This window comes from Ictidomys tridecemlineatus, chromosome 15 (assembly GCF_052094955.1).
Source record: "Ictidomys tridecemlineatus isolate mIctTri1 chromosome 15, mIctTri1.hap1, whole genome shotgun sequence".
NCBI classification, from domain to species: domain Eukaryota; kingdom Metazoa; phylum Chordata; class Mammalia; order Rodentia; family Sciuridae; genus Ictidomys; species Ictidomys tridecemlineatus.
This window is the reverse complement of record NC_135491.1, coordinates 57,665,813-57,689,022: the sequence shown is the minus strand read 5'-3', so window position 1 is coordinate 57,689,022 and position 23,210 is coordinate 57,665,813. Positions and strand designations below refer to the sequence as shown.

The 23,210-nt window shown below is 62.6% G+C and overlaps 1 protein-coding gene across 1 annotated transcript in view; it reads right to left on the bottom strand.

Annotated features, from left to right (window-relative positions):
* Positions 1-11,085, bottom strand: part of Crispld2 (cysteine rich secretory protein LCCL domain containing 2) — a 48,218-nt gene extending 37,133 nt beyond the window's left edge. The window contains exon 1 of the mRNA XM_013362907.4: positions 10,949-11,085. The gene's annotated coding sequence lies outside the window, so the exon portion shown is untranslated. The remainder of the gene's footprint in view (positions 1-10,948) is intronic.
* Positions 11,086-23,210: the final 12,125 nt, after the last annotated feature.

Sequence of the window (23,210 nt, the reverse complement as noted above, 5' to 3'; positions counted from 1 at the left end):
GCACTGTGCAGGTGGCACGCCAGCACCACAGGGCAGGAAGCAGCCTGGCCTGGCCGGCGCCTAATCTGTGCGGGGGGGGGGGGGGGGACACGAGGTCCAGTCTGGAGGGCTCCTGGGTTCTGGCTGCAGGGAGCGCTGAAGATGCTCCAGAGCCCAGGGCCGCGCTTGGCACGCGGAGACTCGCAGTGCTCACAGGCTCAAGTGCACCCCGGATCCGCGGGCTGCGGTCTAACCCCGGGGCTCAGAATGGGACTGTATTTGGAGATGAAGCCTTTGAAGAGGGAATCGAGTTAAAGTGTCCCTAGGGTGGAGAGGAGGACACAGACGCGGGCAGAGGAATGGCCCTGCCGGGGCACCAGGGGGACCGTGTCGTCTGCAAGCCAGGAGAGGACTCAGGAGGAACCAGCCCTGCCCACACCTCAACCCTGGACTTGGGGCTCCCAGACCCAAGGAAATGAAGGCCACCGGTCTGCAGTGAGGGGCCACACGGCCCTCGCAGACTAGGACACATCAGATAATGAAGGGCTGGGGTCCAGAGAGCCCCCAGCTGCTGAATGGAGAGTGGCGGGAGAGAGGCAGAGAAATTCAGAGGCTGAGACAAGATCCCAGAGGAACCTGTCTGTCAGAGCAACAGGTGCGTGGGCAAGTGGCCAGTCCACGGGGCTCGCTGCCCACACCGAGCCTCGCTGCCCAGACAGCTCAGCTGGAACGGGGGCCGAAGCTCTCCTGCCTTTTTCCTAGAGAAAATTGAGAAACTCACACTTTTTCCAACTGAGACACTCGACAGGCTGAGCTCCTGCCAGGGAGACTCAGGGCAAAGGGCTTCTGCCAGGGAGACCCACCCCCACCAGTCCACATCATGTCCCCTCTGGGTCACCCAGAGGTTGGGCTGGTGCCTCCCAATCTACAGTGTGGAGGCCAGGCCTGCGGGCTTAGGAAGCTGCCCAGGGTCATCCCCCGGCAGGCAGAACCTGGCACTGGGGCAGCAGGCGGCTCCGTCCAACCTCAGAGTCCCCCCGTCCCTCTGCTCAGTGCCCTCCTGCTCTCCCAGGAGGGGGCTTCCCTGCCACCAGAAGATCCCAAGCCCCTGCACACACAGGGCCACTGAGTCGTGCCCCTCACTCTCCTCTGCCCCGTGGGAAGGCGGCTGGGCTCCGGGGAGCAGAGACACTGTCCTCCCGGGTCAAATGACAACGGTGTCAATGAGAAGGTCCCCACTGCCACCTCTCAGGGAGACTTTACATCATGGCCACACTTCACCAGACACGTCCCTCACCAATGGGGGGCGCCCACGCAGCCCCATCTGTGAGGCGCGCTGACTCCTGGGCTGAGCTGACCTCTGACCCCTGCCGTCGGGCTGCTGAGGCATCCTGGAGACGCTCGCCTGGGGCGGCCGCGCGGCTCAGCTAGGCCTGGCGCCCCGGGCACTGCCAACTCCAGCCCCATTTCCAGAGAAGCCTCAACTTGTCCCCCTGGTGGCTTCCCAGTAACTGGACGTGTCCACCGAGGACTGTGGCTCGAGACAGCCGACGGGCCCTCTGGGAGATTCTGTCCTCTGTTGCTGGAATTGCAAAACGGCCGTCAGATCCCAAGCTGATGTCTCTGAGATCCTCGAGAGGATGCCAGACGCTCGGGCGCTTGGAGGGCCCGACAGAGCTGCCAGCCCCAGACGGGAACCGCAGGGCCTCGGGCATGGCCAGAGCTTCGCAGCACACTGTGGCTCTTTAGGGACAGTGACTGCAGCCCCGGCGACAGCCACTGAGCCGAGTGTGCAGACCCCAGCTGGTCTCTGTGGAGCTGGGTGACCAGCTCAAGATGGCCCACCGCTTCCACTTCCCACGCACCTCTGCCGGGATGCAGCCCTCCCCATGCCCCACAACCCGGCCAAGGCTCCCTGGACGTGTGGGGGCCAGCAGATCCAGCCAGCAGAGCACCCGGACTCAGGGGCCAGGGAGGGGAGGCGCGTGCGTCGGGGCCTGGGCTGCGTTCACCGTGTGTCTGGGAGAGTCTGCCAGAAAGATGAGTCTCCGGCCTGGGCCGCCAGCCGGCTCTGCTCCTGCACATGCTGTTCCCACAGCCCAGCCCGTGACCCCGCGCCCCAGGCCCAGGCGGGCAGATCCACTCCTGCTCGTCACTCCCAGCTCCAGGGAGCCGCTTCCTGGAACCCTCCTGGGGCTTAATCATGCCGCAGACCTGCGCCCCCGTCCACCAGCCGCCAGCGTCTGACAAGCCACAGTCGGATAAATATTTATGGAATGAATGGGCCCCCCTCCTGGCGGGGAGATCAGAGGGCCATATAAGGCCTACGTGTGACTTCGGCCTCCTCACTGACCGCAGGCTGGGCTCTTGGGCAGGAACCTGGGCTCAGTTCTTATCACAACCCGTCACCAGCTCTGTGGCCCTGGACACACTGTGCAGCCTCTCTGGGCCCAGTCTCCACACGGGTAAGGCGGAGGGGAGGCCCAGGGCCAGTAGCACGTTGTGTGGAGACTCGACCAACAACGCGGCCTGCAGTCCAGGGGCGATCCTCTCAGCCACTCTTTCACCTTTGCCTCAGCAGGTACTAAATGCCCAGTGCCGGGCGGAACCGACGCAGCCTCCCCAGGCCTGAAACAGACTGCGCTGGGCTGAGCTCCGAGCCCTGGACACGCCTTTGCAGCTCTCCGAGGAGGCCGGTTCCAGGACGTGACCAGGCCTGGAGGAGCGGGTCCGCCCCGGGCCAGGAGCCTCTGTGCCAACGCAGAAGGGAGCTTGGGCCGAGGATGATGACCAGGTCAGACACCAACCCCGGTCAGGCCGGGGTGTCCACCCGTCAGTCCTGGCGCTCGGCAGATGCCACCTGGGCCAGAGGGGCCCCGTGCGAAGGACCCACTCTCAAAACAAGCTGAAGCGCTGGCCTGTGTGGTCGCCAATTCCCTTGGTGTAAACACCCAGCGAGAAGCCGCTGAGGGAAGCCGGCAGGACGGCCTGCTGCAACCGCCAGAGTCCCGACAGCGGGGCCGCCTCCCTCTCACGGGGTTTTCCTGTGACCGCTCCCCATTGGAGGGACAGACTGACCACCGCAGACTCAGATAACAGCAAGATGCGGTCAGACGCCAGAATACGTTCTGAGCACTCACTGCCTGGATTTCGCGTGTGGCTTATTGGCCGACAGGCTGGTGTCACCCAGCAGCCGGCCGTGGCTGTGCCGCTGGGCCTACTCCCTCTGTGGTACTCGCCCACGAGCGGCCCCTAGCCCCCAGCTGGACTCCAGCATCAGCCCTCGGGAGCCAGGATGTCCACAGGGTGAGCCCCAGCCAGTGGCTCGCTCCCTGGACCCCCCAGTGAGGTTTGTGACCAGTCACGAGCCTGCAGCCCCGGGCAAGGGGCCCCCCATTCCAGCACCTCAAAGTTACCCTCTCCACAAATGGGTGGGGCGCTGCCATGGTCAGCTGTACCAAGGTGAGGACAGCAAGGCTCTAGAAGGACAAGAAGCCTCTCAGGGTCAGCAGAGGCCTGCGGGTGTGCCTGTCCGCTCCTCGGGCTCCAGCACCCACTGGCCTGGTCATCGTGAGGCGGTTCCCAAACATCCGGGCACTGCTGACCTGCTGGCACACAGTGCGGCCTATCCACAACGATGGCTGACCCCGAAAGGCCCAGGGCTTCCCTGGACTCTGGTCCTTCTCAGAACTAATCGAGGAGAACTCCAAATCTGAGCAGGAGGCCAAGGACAGATCCAAGTCATAGCCACAAACCACCCAGAAATCCCAGGAATGAAGCCGTGGCTGGAAGGAGGGACTCCCTCCGCCCAGCGCGTCTCGGCAGATCTCGGGCTGGGCAGAACGTCCCGTTACCACCGGAGACCCAGACAGCGGGCCAGGCCGCCTCCCTCCTCCACCGGGTTTTCCTAAGCCATGGGCCAGGAGGGGCCAGAGCCCAGAGGTGACCGGCTGGCTCCCTCCCTGGCCTGCCACTCTGCTCTCCCAGGCTCCACACAGCCCGGCGGCCACGCCAGCCCACAAGCACTCGTTCCCCCAGAGCTCTCCGCAGAGCCCGGTCCTCATGGGACTTGGGGAAGAGGCATCGGGAGGCTCAACAACTGGTGCGATGATGCTCAAAGCGGGTGACGTCACTGTACTGTGCTGAGAAAAGACGGCGACTCTGGACGAGAGAACAGCCGCTCCACACACACTTACCTAACCGCCTCTGTGGGGACACCAGGAAGCCAGGCGTGCTCCACCCCAGCCAGGCAGGTCACAGACGGACGGACACACACTCAGAAACTCCTCAAGACCCGGGCACGGCCCTCGGCCCACGCGTGGGTGCTCCCCTGGAGTCAGGTTCAGGGAACAGCAAAACTCGGGTGAAGGCAGCAGCCTTCATCCAAAAGGAAAGACCTGGCCCCAGAGGGCAGCATGGACTGAGCGGGCCTGGTCAGGCCTGCAGGGATCCCAGCCCCTGCCCCAGGCTGAGGGCTGCCCAGGGGGAGGGGGTCTGCAGCCCTGGGGGTCTCCAGGCCCCCCCAGAGGGCAGCTGGGCACGGTGCTGGTGAAGGTCCAGCAGGGGGAGGGGTCCACCATCCCTCCCCGCTCTAGGAGCTCGGGGCCTGCGCTGTCCCTGCTCCAGGTGACGGGGCGGTGCCCACCAGCTCCCCTGTGAGACCCACAGGGTGACGGGGGCTCCAGCAGGGGAGGCGGAACCGGGGAAGCCCCTCCACACTGCTGTGCAGGTGGAGAGCCGGGACACCCTCGGGGCCCTGGGGACCTGCAAGTGAGCAGGACAGAGCCTGTGCCGGGGACGGCAGGAGGCGGCGAGCAGGCCACAGGGCTGCTGGGCGCTCAGGGCCACTCTGGGTGGGGTGGCCAGGTGTGCCACCGACATCTTGAGGAAGGGGGACGAGCAGCAGTACGGCTGGGTGGTCGGGTCGAGGTGTGTGGCGCAGACGAGGCACAAAGACAGGGGCTCAGGAGAGGAAGGGTCACGGCAGCCGGGCTGGGTGCGTGGGCACCAGAGGCCACCTGAGCGTGATTGTATTCTGATGCAAAGAGGGGCCTGCGAGGGAGAGAAGCCGGAGGGGACAGGCCTGACTTACTCTTTGAAGGCCCCTTTGCATGCGGCGATGCAGACAAACCTCACAACACACTGCACAGGCTTGACGCCAATGACCGACGTGCACAGGTCCATTTATGCCAAGTTCAAAGCCAGGCAAAACCAGCTCTGCCGTTGCGAGTCCACACATGCCTACCCGGGGGGTACAGGGGACACGGGGGCCGGGACTCTGAGGACGGATCTCTGCAGATTCATCTTTGAGAGGTTCCCCTGACATCACATGAATGACTGTGGGCTCCTCTCCAGCAACGTTCACTGCAATAACAAGTTGCCTTTTAAAAAGTTTGAAGCGCTCTAACTCTGCCTGAAGGGCGGCCATGTGTGTGAGGGGCGCGGGGAGAAGGCCACTGGCCTGCCCTGCAGAGCTCTGAGCCGTGACAGGTTCCAGGTCTGGTCCCAGGCAGCCCTTCAGAGTGAACCCTGGAGGCAGGAGCCCAGATAAAGGCCTGCCAGGGCTCCCCTTGGACCAGCACAGACTCCCACAGAGGCCCGGGTCGTCCCCAGTCTGAGAGAGCACTTTGTCCCGGCGGCCAAGGCCCTGCTGAGAATATCTGCCGCGTCCCTCCGGCAGCCCAGCCGCGAAGATCCCAGAATAAATGGTGTGTTCAGCGGTGCGCTGGGGGGAACAGACGCGCTGTGTTGGGAGCTGGCTGGGGCGGGGTGCAGCCGGCCGCCTCCTCCCAGCTGTCCTGCAGGCCCCACGGAGCGCTCATCCTTAGGGCTGGTGGTGAGGGGTTATAACGGGCACGGAGCAGGCTGCCGGGACCCCCAGGACTCAGGCCTGCACGCGGAGGGCCACCCGCTGGCGCGCCTTCAGGGAGAGGGCTCGGAACACGCCAGCGACTGGCTCTTGTCTTGTTTTCTCCTCTGGTGCTGGGACCAGACCCAGGGCCTCCCACACGCTCCCCTCATGCTCTGCCACTGAACTACACCCGGCCTGGCTGCTGGCTCCGGAGGGTAGCCACCCGCCCCACTGCTGCGCGGCAATTTCTTTTTGGTCACATCAGACCCTGTCACCAGAACCTTCCCTCAGCTTCCCCCCTGCCCTGACCAGCCAGTCCCTCCACACCCCTCCTCTGTGCCAGGGCCCAGGGTTCTCCTTTGCCAGCTTTCCAGGACCGTGGGCCCACACCTGAGCCTGTCCGAGTGCTGGGGGCCACGTGAAGCACCCGCTGCCCCCAGGTTCTGGCTCGGAGGGCCTGGGTGGCCCCGCGTGGAGGAGCACTGCTCAGACCGCCACAGCCCGTCTCCTCCCTGAGCTCCTCCACCTGGATCCTGGGTTCCCGGATCCCAACCCTGCATGGCCCCCTCCCAAGCTTCTCTCCCCTCCCAAACATCTACCTGTACCAGCAAATGTTTCACATTTTTATTTAAGTTAGTTTGCTTTTGAGGTTCCAAAATATTTGCTTCAAAAAGGTCAGTTTCTCCCCCGCCACTTGCGGAGAACCTCGTCCTGCGGCCTGGAGGGGAGGAAGGAGTGGCCAAACCCAAGAAAACCAGGACAAGGCCCTGCTCCCTGCTGGGCGCCAGGAGGGCCCAGGCTCTGGGTTGTGAGGGGCGGTCAGGTTGGGAGGGCGTGGGCACAGAGGGCCCCGCCCCAGGCAAGCCTCCCGGTGAGCAGGAGGGGTCCACGGAGCAGGTCGGCACAAGCTCAGTCCCCTTGTGGGCCTGGGGACGGAGCCCCCCACAAACTTCGTGGAACTAGCTCATTCCAGAGCAAACTGTCCTCGAAGGCAGACGCCTCCATGTCACTCTCCGGTGTGAGCTGCCCCCTGGGTGGTGCCCTGACCCTCAGGCCTTGGCCACGAGGCCCCCCCCCCCCGGTGCACCCTGCCAGCTCCCCTCCTCTGCTGGTCTCACCTCTTCTAGGAGCCCCTGAGCTCTTAGAGGTCAGTCACAAGGTCAGCTGGCCACCAGCTCCCCATCTAGGGAACCCACGGGCTCCTTCCTGTCTGAAAGGACTGGGGGAGGGTCAGCTCCAGGCCCCTCGACTGTGTGCAAAATGGGAGCGTGATTCTGCTTCCTTCTGGAGCCCGGCCACTCTGCACGCAAGATGGGAGACAGGCCAGAATCCCGGGCTGGAAACGTGGGATTTCATAATCTATCCTACTTTAAAAACAAGGGCCCAGAAGTTGCAAGATCCTTCACCAGGCTCTCTTCTCCTGATCCTGTGGTTTTTGGCTAAGCTGAAGCCGCACTTGAGATAATCAAAGATAAATCTCCCTCTGGCTGGACCACGATGTCCCCACAGCCTTGAAGGGGGGGTCTGCCGAGGAGCGCTGGCAGTTGCCAGCCTGGCACCGAGGCTGCGCTCCCCAGCAGCACCTCAGATAGGACCCTGCCAGGGGCTGCCGGGACCCAGGTGGGACAGCCGCCCTGTCCACGCACCAGGCCCGGGCTGTCCCCACACGGGTGGCCAGGGACCAGAACGGGATCAGCAGGTGGGGGCTTCCTCCAGGAGGAAGATCAGAAAAGGCCCGGGGCTCCTCAGTGAGGTCAGCAAGTCCCATGAGGCCCAGCAAGTCCACTCCGAGGTCTACACGCAGGAGCGGTGAAGACACGTGCCCACGGTGGAACTGCCCGTGTCATCCAGCTGGGGAAAGCCTGGGTTGCCCTCAGTGGAGGTGGGGACACACAGATGGGCACCAGCCGTACGGTGGAACATCTTCAGCCACCAAAAAGGAATGATGCTGTGATATGTAAACTGTAAGGAGGATGGACCTGGACAACACTGTGCCCAGGGCCACGTCCACACACAGCCGGCCACACCCCGGCACGTGGCCCCACCTATGGGAAGTGTCCAGAACCAGCCACGGAGACAGAGGCAGGCAGGGGCTGTCTGGGCTGGGGAGGGCCGCTCACAGCACAGGTCCCTGATGGGATGACGGAAACGCTCTGGAATCAGACAGCAGTAGGGTCACGCAGCACTGCCCATCTGTGAAAGCCACCGGATGGCACAGCTCAAGGGGTTAACAGGGGAAGCTGCGTGCTCATGTGGATTTGTTGTTGGTGGTGCTGGGGGTTGAACCCAGGGGTGCTCTACCTCTGAGCCACATCCCCAGCTCTTTTTTTAAAATTTACTTTATATCTTTGTTTATTTCTTTCTTTCTGTGCTGCTGAGGATCGAACCCAGTGCCTCGTGCACGCTAGGTGAGCGCTCGACCACTGAGCCACAGCCCCAGTCCCCCCGGCTCTTTTTTAAAATTTTATTTTGAGACAGGGTTTCACTAAGTTGCTGAGCTAACCTCGAACTTGGGATCCTCGTGCCTCAGCCTCCAGAGTAGCTGGGATTACAGATGTGAAGCACCATGCCTGTCTGCTTTTGTGTATTTCACCGTAATAAAATATTTTTCAAGAAAAAAGAAAAATATATGGCTGGTACTGCCAAAGCCCCCCCCTTCCCCCCCCCCCCCCCGGTATGCCTGACCCTGCGTGCTCTGGAGGGGAGCATGCTCCCCTGGGACTTGGAAGGTGCTCCGGGTCTGCAGCCCGGGGAAGTCTGAGCATCTCCGGAGTTGAGTGGAGTGACAGAAAGTCACGCCTGCCTTGTGTGTTCCCTTCTTGACCAGCCCTCAGCCCCTGACTGATGCTGGGTCTGCACATCTGCGACTGATCAAAAACCAGTGAGTTTGCAAAAAAAAATCCTCCTGAGCTGGGAGCAGCAGACACGGCGGCACCTCCCCACACAGCAGATTACGCTGGTGACAGAGAAGAGGGACGTTCCAGCCCCCTCAGGCCAAGGAGGTCGGCACTGGGGGTCCCATCTCTAAAACGTTCCAGGTGCAACCCACACCGGGCCAGATCTCCCCTCGGGGATGGCAAGGGGTGATGTGCAGGGGCTCTCCGGGGCCTTACACTCTTCTTCCCCAGCTCCAGACCTGGCTGGGGTGCCAACTCTCCTCTCCAGCCCCGTGGCAGGACTCTGGGAGACAGTATTGGTCCAGGTCCCGGGCAGGGCTCTCAGCGGGCGGAACCAGTGCCTGCTGGCAGAGCGGAGCCCTTCCTGCCCCGCCCGAACCCGGGCCAGGGACCCAGAGCCCCGGCAACGCAGAGGACCCATCTGGCACCAGAAGCCTGGTCTCCTGGCAGGCTCTGCTACGGCAGCCAAGTGGCCCCTTCCTCCAGCACCTGGGCAGAGCCCCGCCCAATTCACCCTGAGCCTCAGTGTGCTTCCCCCTCACAGGGCAGCCGGCGAGATTATTCCTGGAAACCTGGCCGTCTGGTCCACGTAAGAGCCAGGACAGGGCCAGCTGCCAGCACTGATTATAAACGTGGCTGTCACGACCCCTACTCTTACCCCTGAGGGGACTCCCCTTCCTGTCTCCTCCCTGGGCACTCCATACAGCTCTTTACCTGGCGCCCCTTTCAGACAGAACACCTGTGTGAAGGTCAGGCTCAGAGGTGGAGTTAGCAGTGAGACAGAGAAGTGCTTAAAGAGGCAGGACCCAGGACTGGGGGGCAGCTCAGTGGCAGAGCACTTGCCTGGCATGTGCCAGGCCCTGGTTCCATCCCTAGACCCACAAAGGAAAGGACAGGTAGAACCCAGGTCAAGTGTGCAGGGTCTCAAGCCAGATCCATCACACCCAGCTGGGCCTCCTGGGCAAACACTTCACTTTGCTGACCCTTTGATTCCTCAGTTGGGAGGTGGGGACCAAGAAGCCCCTGCCCAGGTGTGTGAGCAGGGTTGCTCATGTGGGCAGAGTGTGTGGATGGGCCTCGCCCAGCTCCTCAGCAACACAGCCCACACCTCCTGCCCCTTCCACACGTGCAAACAGCTAGGCCAGGCAGAAGCAGAACCGGTTCACACAACATAAAGACCCCTGGGACATCCCTCTCAGGTGATCTGGGCTGGGGGCACATCCCTGGTCTTGCTCTGTAGGATGGTCACACTCCAGATCCTAGACGGAAAAGACAGGCCCACCCCATCCCACCAGAGCAAGGAGGCCAAAGTCTCAGAGTGGAAATTCCCAGTCCACTCCAGGTGCTGAGCGGGCTGGGCATGCCCACTGCCCCTCAGGCTTTCTCAGTCAGACCAGCAGCTCAGCCTTTGGTTGAAAGATGCCCAGTTCAAGCTGGACTGCAGTGCGTACACCTGGCTAAGCCCTTCCGAGCTCCTTCTCCAGCCCGCCCTTGGCAAGGAAGGCTCTGGGTCTGTACCACACAAGGGGCTGGTCCTGGCTCTCACCTGGAGTGGACTGGGAATTTCCACTCCCAGGACCCTAGAGCCACGCGACCAATTCTCCCCACGCAAGGAGTTACGTAGATGCCCACTCCAGCTAGAGGTCCAGAAATGTGTTCCCTGAAATTGCCTCACACCTGGACACACCTGCCTGAAGCTGTGGAGCAGAGAGTGCTGGGTTCCAGCTCTGGCTCTGCCTGGACAACTCACTTCACCTCTCTGACCTTCAGTGTCTTCCTCTGAAATATGGGAAGAAGGCCACTTTGCAGGTTTGCTGCAAATGAGACCATAAGAGGTGTGGCCCTAAAAACTGTCAGGTAGAAGGCACCTGCCAATCACCCACCCTCCACATGTGGGTGGAACACTTTGCAATGCTTGCCACATCCACGTCAATGACGCCCATCCCGAACACCAGAGGCCACAAATGGTTGCGAACTGCACCAGGAAGGCAGAAGAGCATCCAGCCTCCCGGGAGCAGGGATCTGAGACCAGACAGACCGAGTCCTGGCCCCTCGGCTTCCTAGCTGTGAGCCCGGGGAAGTGGCTTAGTCGTCGGCCCGGTTCCTTCGTCTGTAAAAGGGCATGCCTCAAAACAAGGCTCTGAGATGCAGACAGAGCTGCCCCGACATCAGGGAGAGCAGACCGCAGCTTGCAAAAGGAGAGGATCTAAGTGACACTTACCTCCGCAGGCCTCCAATCAGCACCTCGTCTCTTGTGTCCAGAGGGCAGCGCGGGCGCAGAGAGCTCAGAGGGGCGGCAGCGGGTCGGGAACTCCGCACTGGCCGAGAGGCGAGCGGGTGCTGCTGCCAGCGCGCCGCCTTTTGAAGGCTGTCGGCGAGCCCAGGGGCCACGCCCCCCCGGTGACTGGCGACGCCGATTGGGCTGCTCAGTCCGGCCCCGCCCCCTGCCCCCCCCCCGTCCTTCCCCCTCCCCCGCCCAGCGGGCTCCGCGGGCGGAAGGCGGCCGGGGGCCCGGGTGGGCGCGGGCCGGCAGCCAGCTTGCAGAGCCGGCGAAAGAGGAGAACGCGCGCAGTTTCCGCACCGGGACCATAAAAGTCGTTTTCATTGAGCGCTTACTACGCGCCCGGCGCAGTGCCAAGCACTTTCCGCCAGGGGGTTACGAGTTTAATAAATCCCAGCTCTGTGCAGCTCAAGTGGAGAATGGGGTTAGGGAGGAGACCTCGCAGCACTGTCGCAAAGGAAATCCGCAGGGGCGTGAGCCCTGCGCACAAGTCCGGAACGCACGGGCGCTGAGTTCATGCCCACCTTCTGCACGTCGTAGAAATCCGCGCTCCAGCTGCCCGGACACACGCGGCTCCAGTGCAAATGAATAAACGGAGACTGGGGAACGTTGCGGAGGGGACACTATGGAGGCCCGGGCTGCAGCTTCACTCTCCCCTAACACCTGCTCACAGAGTCCAGTGAGCTGGACATGCCCCCTTCCACAGGTCAAGTAGCAGGCTGGAGAGAGGGCCTGCGGCTGGGAAGGGAGCGGGAACCTGTGCAGGGGTAGCCCTAGGTCAACTGAGAGTCCGAGGCGCCTTGGGAACACGTAACTCCGGGTCCTTTGCGGGCAGGTGAAGAAACTGAGGCCAGAAGAGCTGAGGACCTGCCTGCTCCCCGCTTGGTCAGGTAAAAGTGGACCTGATGTGTAAACCCCGGTGCTGGCGCAGGACGGGGCAGCCTCCACCATGCTGTAGTTGCATGAAGACCCCGAACAAGCTCACTCTTCCTCAGTACCCACCGCGGCCTGTGCTGGCCCTGTGCTGGCCCTGTGCTGGCCCTGTGCTATGCAGCCATGAGCAGCCCAGCAGGCCCCTGCTGGGGTCTCAGAGCAGCCTCCTGAGTAGGTGGGATTACAAGTGTGTGCCACTGCGGCCAGCTCCCATTTTTCCAATAAAGAAACTGGGCACAGAGAATGCAAATCACTTTCCCAAAGTCACAGAGCTCCAAAGTGGAGACTCTAGGATTTGAACCCATGTGTTTGCCAGCTCAGCTGCCAGTGCCTGTGGCCTGTAAGCCCGGTGTACAGGGGGTGAAATAAACTTCACCATTGCTCCAGGCTCCCACAACACGGGGCAGGGAAGTTACAAAGGATCCGATTTTCATGGGAGACATTTGGGTGGGGGGCGGGGGTTAACAATGAAGTGTCCACTACTCTGCGACCTCCACCTCCTGACAGATGCTTTTGATGGAAAACTTGCTGACTCCTTGCTGGCCCAGGATGACCTGGGACACCAGAGACACCGAGGGCAGAGTTGCCCACAGGGAACAAGCCTGTCACCCCCTGGCCGAGCTGCCCCAGCTGCAGAGTCTTCCAGACCTCCCTGCCTCCTTTCCATCTGGGGTCTTCTTGTCCTCCCTGCTGAGCCCCCTGGGCCTAGCCATGCCCACCACTGAGCACTGCCTGCTGGGAAGTACAGGCGCCTGGCTGTTCACTGGTCCGGCTGAGACCCCAGCTCAGGCAGTCGGGTGCCGGGCCCCAGGGTCTGGCCGGATGACCCGTGTTGAAACCCACTGCCAATGGGAGGACAGTAGGTGGAGGTGCAGGAGGTGACTCGGTCTGTGGCTCTGCAACGGGATCGGTGTCCCTGTGAAGAGAACCAGTGAGCTTTGGGAGCCTACCACCATGTGCGACACAGAGACCCTCAGCAGACGCTGGCCGAGACCTGGACTTCCAGCCTCCAACTGTGGGAAACACGTTCCTGTGGGGCGGGTGGTGTTCCCCGTGACCTTGGGGGTGGGGGCGTGGGGACACACTGGATTTTCATTGTGTTGGTGTTTCAGGAGAGAGGAATACATTTCTCAGATGTGACGGTATAGTTAGTATTGTTGTGTAACAAAGCGTCCCAAAATGTAGGACTCTCAACAACTACTCTTTTTTGCCTGGGATGGTGTAGGTCAGGAATGTGCAACAGGTGCTCTACGCAGGGGCCCCTTGCGGGGGCCAGTCAGCACCAGCCGGGGCTGTGGACACCTGAAGGCTCCCCCGTGGGGATGCCCAGGCTGGTTCCCCGACAGGGCTGGCATTTGACGGGGGACGGTGGCTGCAGGGCCCCCAGGTGGCCTTTCCTGCCTGGCAGGGTGCGGTGGGGAGACTGTGGTGAAGTGACTGGCCCCCCGGCAGGGGGTACACAGTCTCCTGGAGCCAGGGTCTGGGTCTGTCCTACTCCACTGCCCGGACACAGAGCTCGCCCAGGGTCAGGGGAGGGAGCACAGACCCTATTTCTGTGCCCATGGAAATCAGAGGATTTGCCGACCTGTTTCACAACCTATAACACGGGGCCTGGCAAAGCAGACACTCAATAAAACCACCTGTCCTCCTTAGGGAGCTCGGCGAGGTCACCCAGCAGAACAAGGCGCCCTCTTTGCATCTAGACAAGCAAGCTTGAATCCTGACTTCCGTTGCCCCTGCTGTGTGTGTTTGCTGAAGTCACCTGACCTCTCTGAGCTACAGTTGTTTCCCAGGCTGACCACCCCAGGGGCTGGCTGAGTCCTTTCTTTGCTTGTTGGTGCCATGGTCAGGGACCAGTCAGGCTTGGTTCACGTCCCGGCAACTCCACTCCCAAGCTGTTGGCCTTGAGCAGACCGCTTTCCCTCTCCGTGTTCAGCACCCCATCTGCAGAATGCCGGCGGTAACGGGGCATTTCTCTTCTCTCCCTTAAACCATTCAGCGGGTAACAAACAGAGCAGAACTGGGACGCCGTCGACTCGGGGCGAGTCCTAGTCGATATTATTTTTAAATGGGCCGGAGAAGTAAGAGGAGGGGGGCTTGGCTTGGTGAACTTTCCCATCGTTTTGCAATCTCAGAGTGGACTTTCCGGAATTAAATGGCACATCCTGGGCAAATGCTCTCATCCCGGGACGTCCCTGGTGAGAAGGGACACGACGCATCCCAGTGTCCTCCAGGAAGGAACGGGCCACAGATGTCCTTGGAAACCCCAGCGGGATCCCGTTCACCACCCAGACAAGCAGTGGATCACAGAGAGGCTGAGACAAAGGGATGCTCCTTGGTCACAAGACATCAATGTGGAACAGGTCACATGGGGTCTTGGGAGGGACCTCCCACCAGGGCCCGGCCCCAGCCACTCGCCCTCAGAGCCCTGCAGGCTGGTGGCAGGACCAGGCACGTGTGCAGAGCAGTGGTGGGGACAGCCGTCTTGAGCGCTGGCACCAGCATGGGGTCCACACGCCCTTGTCCAGGGGACAGTCCAGCCCAGCTCTGGCCTCCCAGAGAGAGGCTCCACCTGGGCCAGAGGAGGGGTCCATCCTGGAGCCATGAGGGAGAGGACCTGCTGTTGGGCAGCATGGACACAGTGGCAGGGCACCGCAGCCAGGGACACCCTCAGGAGGCTGAGTAATAGGGAGGACCCACGGCAGAGTGTGTGCAGTGTGGGCACAGCCCGAGAGCCCAGGGTCCGTGGGCCACAGCTCAGGGTGGGTGACCTACGTCTAGGACGGAAGCAGCCAGTCCACATCCCTGTGCGTCCCTGCAGATCCCCACCACCTGCACCCACGCATGCACCCCTGACGTCCAGAAGCCAGGCTGCCTCTCCGCTGGACGATACCCCTAGGTGGCCAGGGCCCACTCAGCCCGGAGGAGCCCCGGAGTCTGCAGCGAGGCCCACACTGAACACACTGGGGGCAGCAGTGTGTCTGAGAGGAGCCAGGAAACCTGCAGGCAGGTGGGTCCTTGTACCGGGAAGAGGAGGAGGCAGGTGCACTGTGGAGGCCAGCCAGCTGCCGTGCGCAGCAGGATTTCCAGTTCAAATCAGCAGCTTAGTGAGGCCCTGAGCAACTCAGCGAGACCCTGTCTGTAAACAAATATAAAAAGGGCTGGGGTGTGGCTCGGTGGCGAAGCCCCTGGGTTCAGTCCCCACACCCAACAAAACCCCGAAGGGTGGAGAAGATTCCCAGGAGCCCAGGAGAGAGACTGGCTTCGGGCAAGACTCCGCGGAGGATCTCCAACAGCCACGGTCCTCCTCCCTCTCCTGTGTCCCCTCCGCGCCTGGCTCTGCCTGGCCACATTTCCTCCCAATGCTCCTCAGGGCCGAGGACGTGGCTGCGGCAGCTGCCATGCCAGCCCTTCCAGTCTGTGACCAGCGGGCTGGCACCTGCCACTCGCTGCAGATGGAGGGACAAAATCCCGGGGCCAGGCATCGATTGGCTGGCCCGGGGCACATGTGCACTCTGGCAGGAGCCGTCATGCCCCCCCTCTGCCCCAGCATTCTGACCTCCTGGCTGTCCCTGCCCCTGGGGCTGCAGCGCCAGCCCCTCAGCTCTCCATCAAGTGCCACCACCTCTTGCCCCAGGGGTCCCCAGCAGGGCACAGACGGCTGTGGCTTATCTTCTTTCTCACTCAGTGACACATCCTAGTGGCTCAGCTATAGAAAGACCACACCCCAGCCCTCGGGGCAGCTTCTCCTCTCTGTGCGTGACTTCCAGGACGTCCCTAGAGAGCTAGAGAGCGGAGCATTCTCTCCTCCTGGAATCTGGGTGTCTGCAGCCCAGCAGCCATTTTGAACCACGAGGTTCCCCGAGAACAGTGAACGCTGACTCCCTGACACACAGGTTCTGTGCCTGTCCCTCTGCCCATGTACACCACACTTCCTTCACCTAAGGGAGAATAAAAGTCTGACCCTATTTGAGCGTAGAGGAAGGGCAGGATCTTTGCTGCTTGCTCTGGCTAATCCCGATACATCTTTAGTCTGAAAGCAAAGACAGTTCTAACATTGAGCAGAGGATCTCTTTGGTATTGTTTGAGTTTTCTGTCCTTTGAATCCTCTGGATGGCAGCTACTCATCCTGGGAGGGAGACGGGCACAGAACGGAAGTGACTGCATCTCATTTCACAATCCGGTGAGACTTCTTGCTCACGACACCCTGCGGGCAGGGGCGCAGGACGGGACAGCCCGACACCTGGTGAGACACACCTGGATCACGATGCCCAGCTCAGGAGTCGACCAGGGCAGCGACCTCCGTAAAACAGCCCCCGAGCCGACTGCTGCCTCCCAGGGCAAGCCGGCTCCGGGGGCCAGGCTGGGCCAGGCTGGACTTGCGGCCTGGCGCCTGGGGCGTGGTGTTTCTGGAAGCCTCCAGCCCTTCCAGGCAGCGGGGAAGCCAGCCTGTGACGCAGCCGTCCTGTGGCTCCATCCCGTGCCCCAGGCTGTGCTGGTCCTCCCGGAGCCCTGCGCCCGGAGCAGAGGAGAACAGAAACTCTGCCCTCGGTCCGCAAGGAGGCGGCCCCCACGCAGTTCCAGGTCCCCTCGGGCCCTCCTGGCTTAAGATGGTGGAGGAGTGCCTGGTCTTCTCCCTACCTCGGTCTCCCCACCTGTGAACGGGATGGTCCTGAGACACACCCCAAGGCTGCTGCTCTGGGGGAGGGGACCGTGGAGAGCCCGGTCGTCAGCGTCCCTCCACCTCTGTCCTCCAAGGGGTCAGCGCTCTGGAATCGACGGCAGGCATTGCCTCCCTGACCACCCCACCCAGAAAAGGCCAAAGACAAATCCAGGGTCAGCGGCCTAAAGGGTGGGGGTCTCCGCCCTGCTGCGACCAGCCTCGGGGGCTGGGGCTTCAGCAGCGCACCCCTGCTCTGGAGGCGGAAGTCTGGGCTCAGTGTTGGCCTCCAGCCTCTGCAGCTGCCCGGTCCTTGCTCCTGGGGCTGCGTCCTCCCGTCTCCGTGGCCCCGCGGCTGTGTCTTGTGTCCTGACAAGGCACCCAGTCCCTGGGGCCTGCCCCGATGCAGCAGGACCTCCCTCACCTACCTTGTCACCTGCGTGAAGACCCCACTGATGAATAAGGCCGTCTGAGGCTCTGGGGGACATGAACGGGGGACAGGGGACCTTCCAGTCCAGTACCAGGAGTGGACATGTGGAGCGCTCAGGCCCATCGTAACTGCCCGTGACAGGATTTGAAGTCTGGCCTACCGACATCAGTGACCGCGGCGTCATTCCCAGGTGAGGGACTCAGCCTCCTCCTCCCTGGTGTGGACCTCGCGGGAGGCCATGCTGGCTGCGCGGCCCGAGCAGGGACAGATGGAAGCCCGTCGGGAAGCCGAGGAGCACCTGGTCTCTGCCCCTGCAGAATGCGTCCCACGGCAGAGGACTCCAGCACTGGGCAGGGGGACAGCTGCTGTGAGCCCCATTCCCCAGGGGCAGGGATGGAGCCCAGGCCAGGGACACTCCCTGGTTGGGGATGTGAGAAGGGCAGGTGCACTCAGGTGGGCACCCAGGGGCCAGGCCAGGCCTCCCCAGCTTTCTCCTGTGACCGGCTCTGGAGTGCGAGACGGTTTGGTCAGCTGCCCCAGCTGGGTCTGGGTACTTCCTTAGAGATGGCCCCAGGTGCCCTGACCTCCTGTCTCCTTCCCGACTCAGCCACGCGACCTGGCCCAGGGCAGGGGCGGACCCGGCCTGTTGGGGGCCCGGAAGGCACCGGCGGCTCATGCTCCCTCCTGGGACCAGCCCCACACAGGGAGGGGCCGAGCTCTGGAGCAGGAAGCCCGCAGCCAGCGCCAGGCTGCTGTCCCCAGTGCGCCACCCAGCAGGAGTCCTCTTGGCCAGCAGAGGCCGTGCCCGGCCACGCCTGCCCGTCCTGCAGATGTGCCCACAGAACGGAGGACAATGCTTCTCCGAACTCTGGGTGGGGACAGGCCTGTCACGGGGCACAGGGAAGAGCTGCCGCCCTGGCTCTCCCGGTGCAGCTGGGCGCACAGTGGGTGCTCACCCAATGTCTGCTGCGGGGAGCAGTGTCATCCCCAACCCAGGAAGCCACATGACGTGGCTCAGACCAGCCCCCGGGGCAGGGCCTGCCTGCACCAGGCTGCCCCAGCCCTGGTCCTGCACGGGGGCTTCCTGCTCCAGTTACACAGGCGACTCTGGCCCCGGATGGAGACAGCCCGGGGCCCCGCGTGATCTCAGGGGCCACAGCAGCGCAAGGACCACAGCGTGCCCTCCCCCCCTGCTACTCCAGCCCTGGGTTGGATGACAGGCCCGCGGCTCAGGGTCTCGCTGAGGACGTCTCTGGGGCGAGGCCCGTCGTCCCAGTGACAGCCCAGTGAACCCCAGCCCCGCACCCTCGCCCCTCATCTCCGTGCACCCCGTAAGGTGGGAGGGGGTGACGGAGCATCAGTGCTGAGCTCTTGCCCTTGGACCTGAGATGGTGACGTGGCCCACAGCCGCCCAGCCAGCATGGAGGGCTGCCCACAGCTGCCCAGCCAGCATGGAGGGCTGCCCACAGCCCCACGGACACACGGGAACCGCCTTGGGCCCTGCAGACCCAGACCCGCCATTGCTCACTGTGCCTTGCATGAGGGCGTCCTGAGGGCCCAGCAGCAGGATGGCCAGAGCAGGAGGGGACACAGCGTGGCCGTCTGCGTCTCTGCAGGCGGGTGTTATCAGGCAGCAGAGCCAACAGATGGTGTCAGGTCGCAACAGACCAGAGGAGGAACTGTCCTCTCTGACGTTCCTCCACTGTCCTCTGGGAACTCTGGCCGTGCCTGGGCCGTGGGCTGACCACATCCTCTCCCAAACGCCCGCTGACCCCAGCTCCTCAGCTGTGTGTGCCTCTCCAGAGATGGCGAGGGTGGGACGGTCACATGGCTAAACCCCACCAGCAGCACAGTGTCCTCGTGGGAGAGAAGGTGGGGGACCCAGGAGGAGACGGCCACCTGCCGTCCAGGATCGAGGCCTCGGGGACCAGCCCTGCCCACGCCTCCGTCTCGGACTACGAGGAAGTGACTTCGCTTGTCTGATCACCAAGTCGGGGCCCTCAGTATCGGCACCCCGCACACAGGGAGCTCCTCGCGGCTCTGGCCACTCCGTGGGCTGGAGGTGGCTTCCCGCCTGGGCGGCTCCGCACCTGGAGCTGGAGGTCTTCCCGGGCCGCAACCCACGGCCGCTTGTCGTCCTCTCCCAGGGGCGCCGGGCAGTCTTGGTGCCAGCACAGGAGCACCTGGGGCTGCTCTACCCCTCGCACCGGAGAAGGCCGAGGCCTGAGGGCCACCCAGCCCCAGGGGACACAGCTCAGGCAGAGGCCGGGACTCAGGATGGCCTTGTGAAAAGCCTTGTCACGTGTGTTTCCAGGTGTCTGACTTTGACACCTCTGCCACTCCTCCAGGGAGACTGAGGCCTGCAGTGTCCAGCAGAGCCACAGCCATCGCCACGGGCATCCCGGCTCTTCCTCCAGCAGTGAGGTCAGCCGGATCCTGCGGGCTGCCAGGGACCTGGGGCCAGCTAAATAACGGCACCCAGACCAGCCCGCCTCCTGCTCCTGGACCCCAGGAGTCGCGGTCACTCGGGAGCTGTGACCCAGAACCACAGGGGGCTCGGGACAGCAGCACCGTCTTCTCTCAGGGCCCTGGAGGGGGAGCCTGGGGTCAGGTCCCCTCAGCGAAGGTCCCCTCCCAACCTTCTCCTTGGCTCCTGGTGGTGGCCAGCATCCTGGTGTTCCCTGCCTTGTGACTGCGTCCATCGCTGCCAACGTCACGTGGCCTCCTGTGTCTTATAAACACATCGTTGGACGGGGGCCATCCCGACTGAACATGGCCTCTTCCTCACTGGATCACAGCCTCAGAACCTGACTCCAAATAAGGCCACGTTCGGAAGTGCCAGCTGGACACCAACTGTCGGGAGACACCAGGAACCCCGCCCAAGGGCCTTTGCAGATGCAATTACGTTAAAAACCTTGACATGTGGCGCATCCTGGAGTGTCCGGTGGGCCTGACAGGATCACAGCATGGCTCAAAGAGGAGCAAGAGGGGCAGAGGAGAAGGGGACGTGGTGACAGGAGCAGGGACTGTCAGGATGCACTTGAAGGATGAAGGATGGGGCTGCCAGCCAAGGGACGCCGATGCCTTTGGAGCTGGAAGAGGCAGGATAAGGGTTCTACCTGGCCTCGACCCGCTATGGGCAGAACCAATCTCAGACTTCTGACATGGGACCATGACACAGTCAGCGCATCTATGCTGTTTTAAGCTACCAGCTGTGGTCATTTGTTACAGCAGCTACAGGAAACTCATACAGCTTTACAGCCAGCTGCGTCTTTGAGAGGGCACCGGGGAGGCTGCAGACCCAGCCACAGGCTCCTGCGCCAAACTCCAAGGGAAACCGCCGTGAATCAACCCGCAGCGCCGCCAGCTGTTTCCAGGCAGAGCCGCGCGGCCAGAAGGCTCCAGACCACACACCACTCGGCACAGCCCTGAGTCATCGGGCTCCAGAGGGGCCTCCTTGGAGTCCCTTTACCAGAAATGCCCTGCGTTTGCCCTGGTTATTTTTCTAGCAATCAATTAACACATTCCAGATGCAGAAGTTGGCCCCCCGCCAGACTGAGGCTCCGCATGGTCTGGGAGGCCTCAAGGAAGGGACGCTGGCTTGGTCTTCAGCCCCAGAGGCCGTCACCGCCCCCACCAGGGAAGCCAGAAACACCTGCACAAGCTCTGGCCCCCCTCGCCCCACAAGCACACGCACCCCATGCCTCAGCCTCACCACCTCGTCCTGCTCCCTGCGCCCACAGGGGCCGTCGGTGCCCCAAGGCCTTGGCACATGCTCTGCCTGGCCACTGGGACTTGAAAGTGTCTGAACGTGGCTGTGGACAGAGGCCTGGCCGGTGCTGCGTGTCCCCCTGAGCGGCCTCCTGCCACATCCCGCCTAGCTGGGGCAGGGCAGCGACCTTGGCCCCAGACCTAGGCAGGGTCGCGTGTGCAGATGGGGTGGGAGAGGGACCTGCTGGACAGGTAACCGTCCACACGTGGGTCACTCACCGCCACTCAGGGCTGCTCCCCTCCTTTTCCCAGAGGGGCGCCTGCTAAGGGAGAAGCTTGGGGGTCTCCGTGGCTTTGTGGGGAGGGGGAGCCGCCCCAGATCCTGCTACTCGGAAGGAGCCAAGGTTGGCTTCCCGGGCTGCCCCGGCAGACCGCCAACACGGGGCCCGGGGCCGTGCAAATGTGTGCCGCCCAGGACTGGGCTGAGGGGTCTCACGTCCGTGTGGCCCGGCCTCCCCAGGCTCAGGGCCTCGTTCTTCACCTCCTCCAGCTCCTGAGGCCCCAGGCGTCCTTGGCTTGGGCGGCGCCAGTCCAGTCTCTGCCTCCGTGTGCAGTTGAGCACCCCAAAGTCCATCCCAAAAGAAAAAAAAAAAGCAGACAATATGTGCAGGCGTGGTGAACGCCTGGGGGCCCAGCTACTCAGGAAGCTGAGGCAGGAGGGCCCCTAGAGGCCAGGATCCCAGGTCAGCCTGGGCAACCCAGCGAGACCTCTCTCCAAATAACCAAGAGCAGAAAAGAAAGTTCCAATTAAATCTTGAATAAGAAGAAGCAAGGAAATGATAATGCCGACCGCAGAAATTCACGAAACTGAAGTTATCAAGAGAGAAAATGGACAAAGCCAAAAGCTGGATCTTGGGGAGTCTGCATCCTGCTGAGGATGGTCGGACCAGACTCTGGTCAAGACAAGAAGTGGCGAGAAAGAGGGACATCGGACAGACAGAACCACTGCAGACCCTATAAACAGCGAAGAGCAACAGGAAACATGCTGAGAGTCTTAAGCCGATGAATCTCCTCACTGGAGTGAGTGGACTGATTCATCACAGACCAACTCACCAAGGTCATCGGAGAAGCAGCAGCGACCGTTAGCAGCCCGCAGTCTATGAAAGCAGCGGGTCCCCGAGTTAGGGCCTGTGACATCTGACTCCAGAGCCAGACAAGGATGTGACACAACCCAGGACCACGCAGACCCAGGAAAACCTGTCAAAATGCTCAGCCAGATCCCGCCAGCTGGGGCCAGGGCTGAGCTCAGTGACAGAGCCTCTGCCCCGCGACACAGGCCCTGGCTTCCGTCCCCAGAGCAGACCCAACGCGGAAAGGGGCCCCGCCAGCACCACCCCTGGGCTCCCCTCACGGCCCCAGGGCCTCTTGGAGGAGCAGTGGGTCCTCCCGCTGGGACACGCCCCTGCGCTCACAGGGAGAACCGGCCGCACATGTGCACAGGACACAGGGCCACCCAAGAGGCCGGCACGGCCAGGGGGCCACGTGACCATCACGGTGGCGCAGCTCCAGGCGCACTGCGTGCACACGGGGCTCTGGGCTGTCTGCGCCTTTCTGTGAAACCTCGGGTCATTCCAAGATTAAAAGTTTGTTAAGATCAATCAACGTGATTCACGACATGAACAGATTAAAGAAGAAAAACCGTACGGTCATCTCAGTGGAGTCAGCGTCGTCCACCCTGACCAAGAAGCAAGCCCTGACCACCAGAAAGGGGGGTCTCACAAAAGGGCGTTGATTAGAAAACAAACTGCGGTGACTTCCCCATCAGTGGAGAGAGCATGCTGCTTCCTGGGAGCCCGAGCAGGGCCAGGCCGCCCGCTCTGCCAGGGTGACCAGGCAAGAAAGGGGCCCCCAGGAGGGGAGTGGACCCTAAACCCTCACTCGCGGCGGCTGGACACGAGTGAGATGGGACCGGAAGGGAGATGAGAAGGGAAGGAGGAGGGGGTGGGCAGGTGGGACTGCTGGGGGGACTTTGAGAGCAGGGCAGTCCATGGCCTTAGGGCAGATGGGGTGGCCCCTGTCACAAGTCCACACTGGCCACGTGGTACCCTGAGAAGTGAGGGCAGATGGACGGGCCACCACCGGGTTGAGAGCTGAGTGAACCAAGCCACCCTGCACCTGCACCAGGTGCCCACCTGCAGGGCAGCCATGTGGCCTGGTGGTGAGACGGGCTCAGGACGGAGCGACAGGAGCAGGGCTGCTGCTCCCCCCGTGCTTCCCTCGGGGCCTGAGTCAGTCCTGGGGCAGGCAGGATGGGGTCACTGCAGACGGCTGTACAGTTCCCGCAGGGACGGGATCCTGCTCCGTCCTAGGGAGGGGCCAGCGTGTGAGGGGCAGAGAGTGGCGGCTCTCTACGCAGAGGGACGCAGAGGGACGCAGAGGGACGTTCTGGCTTCCCAGAATTCTTAATC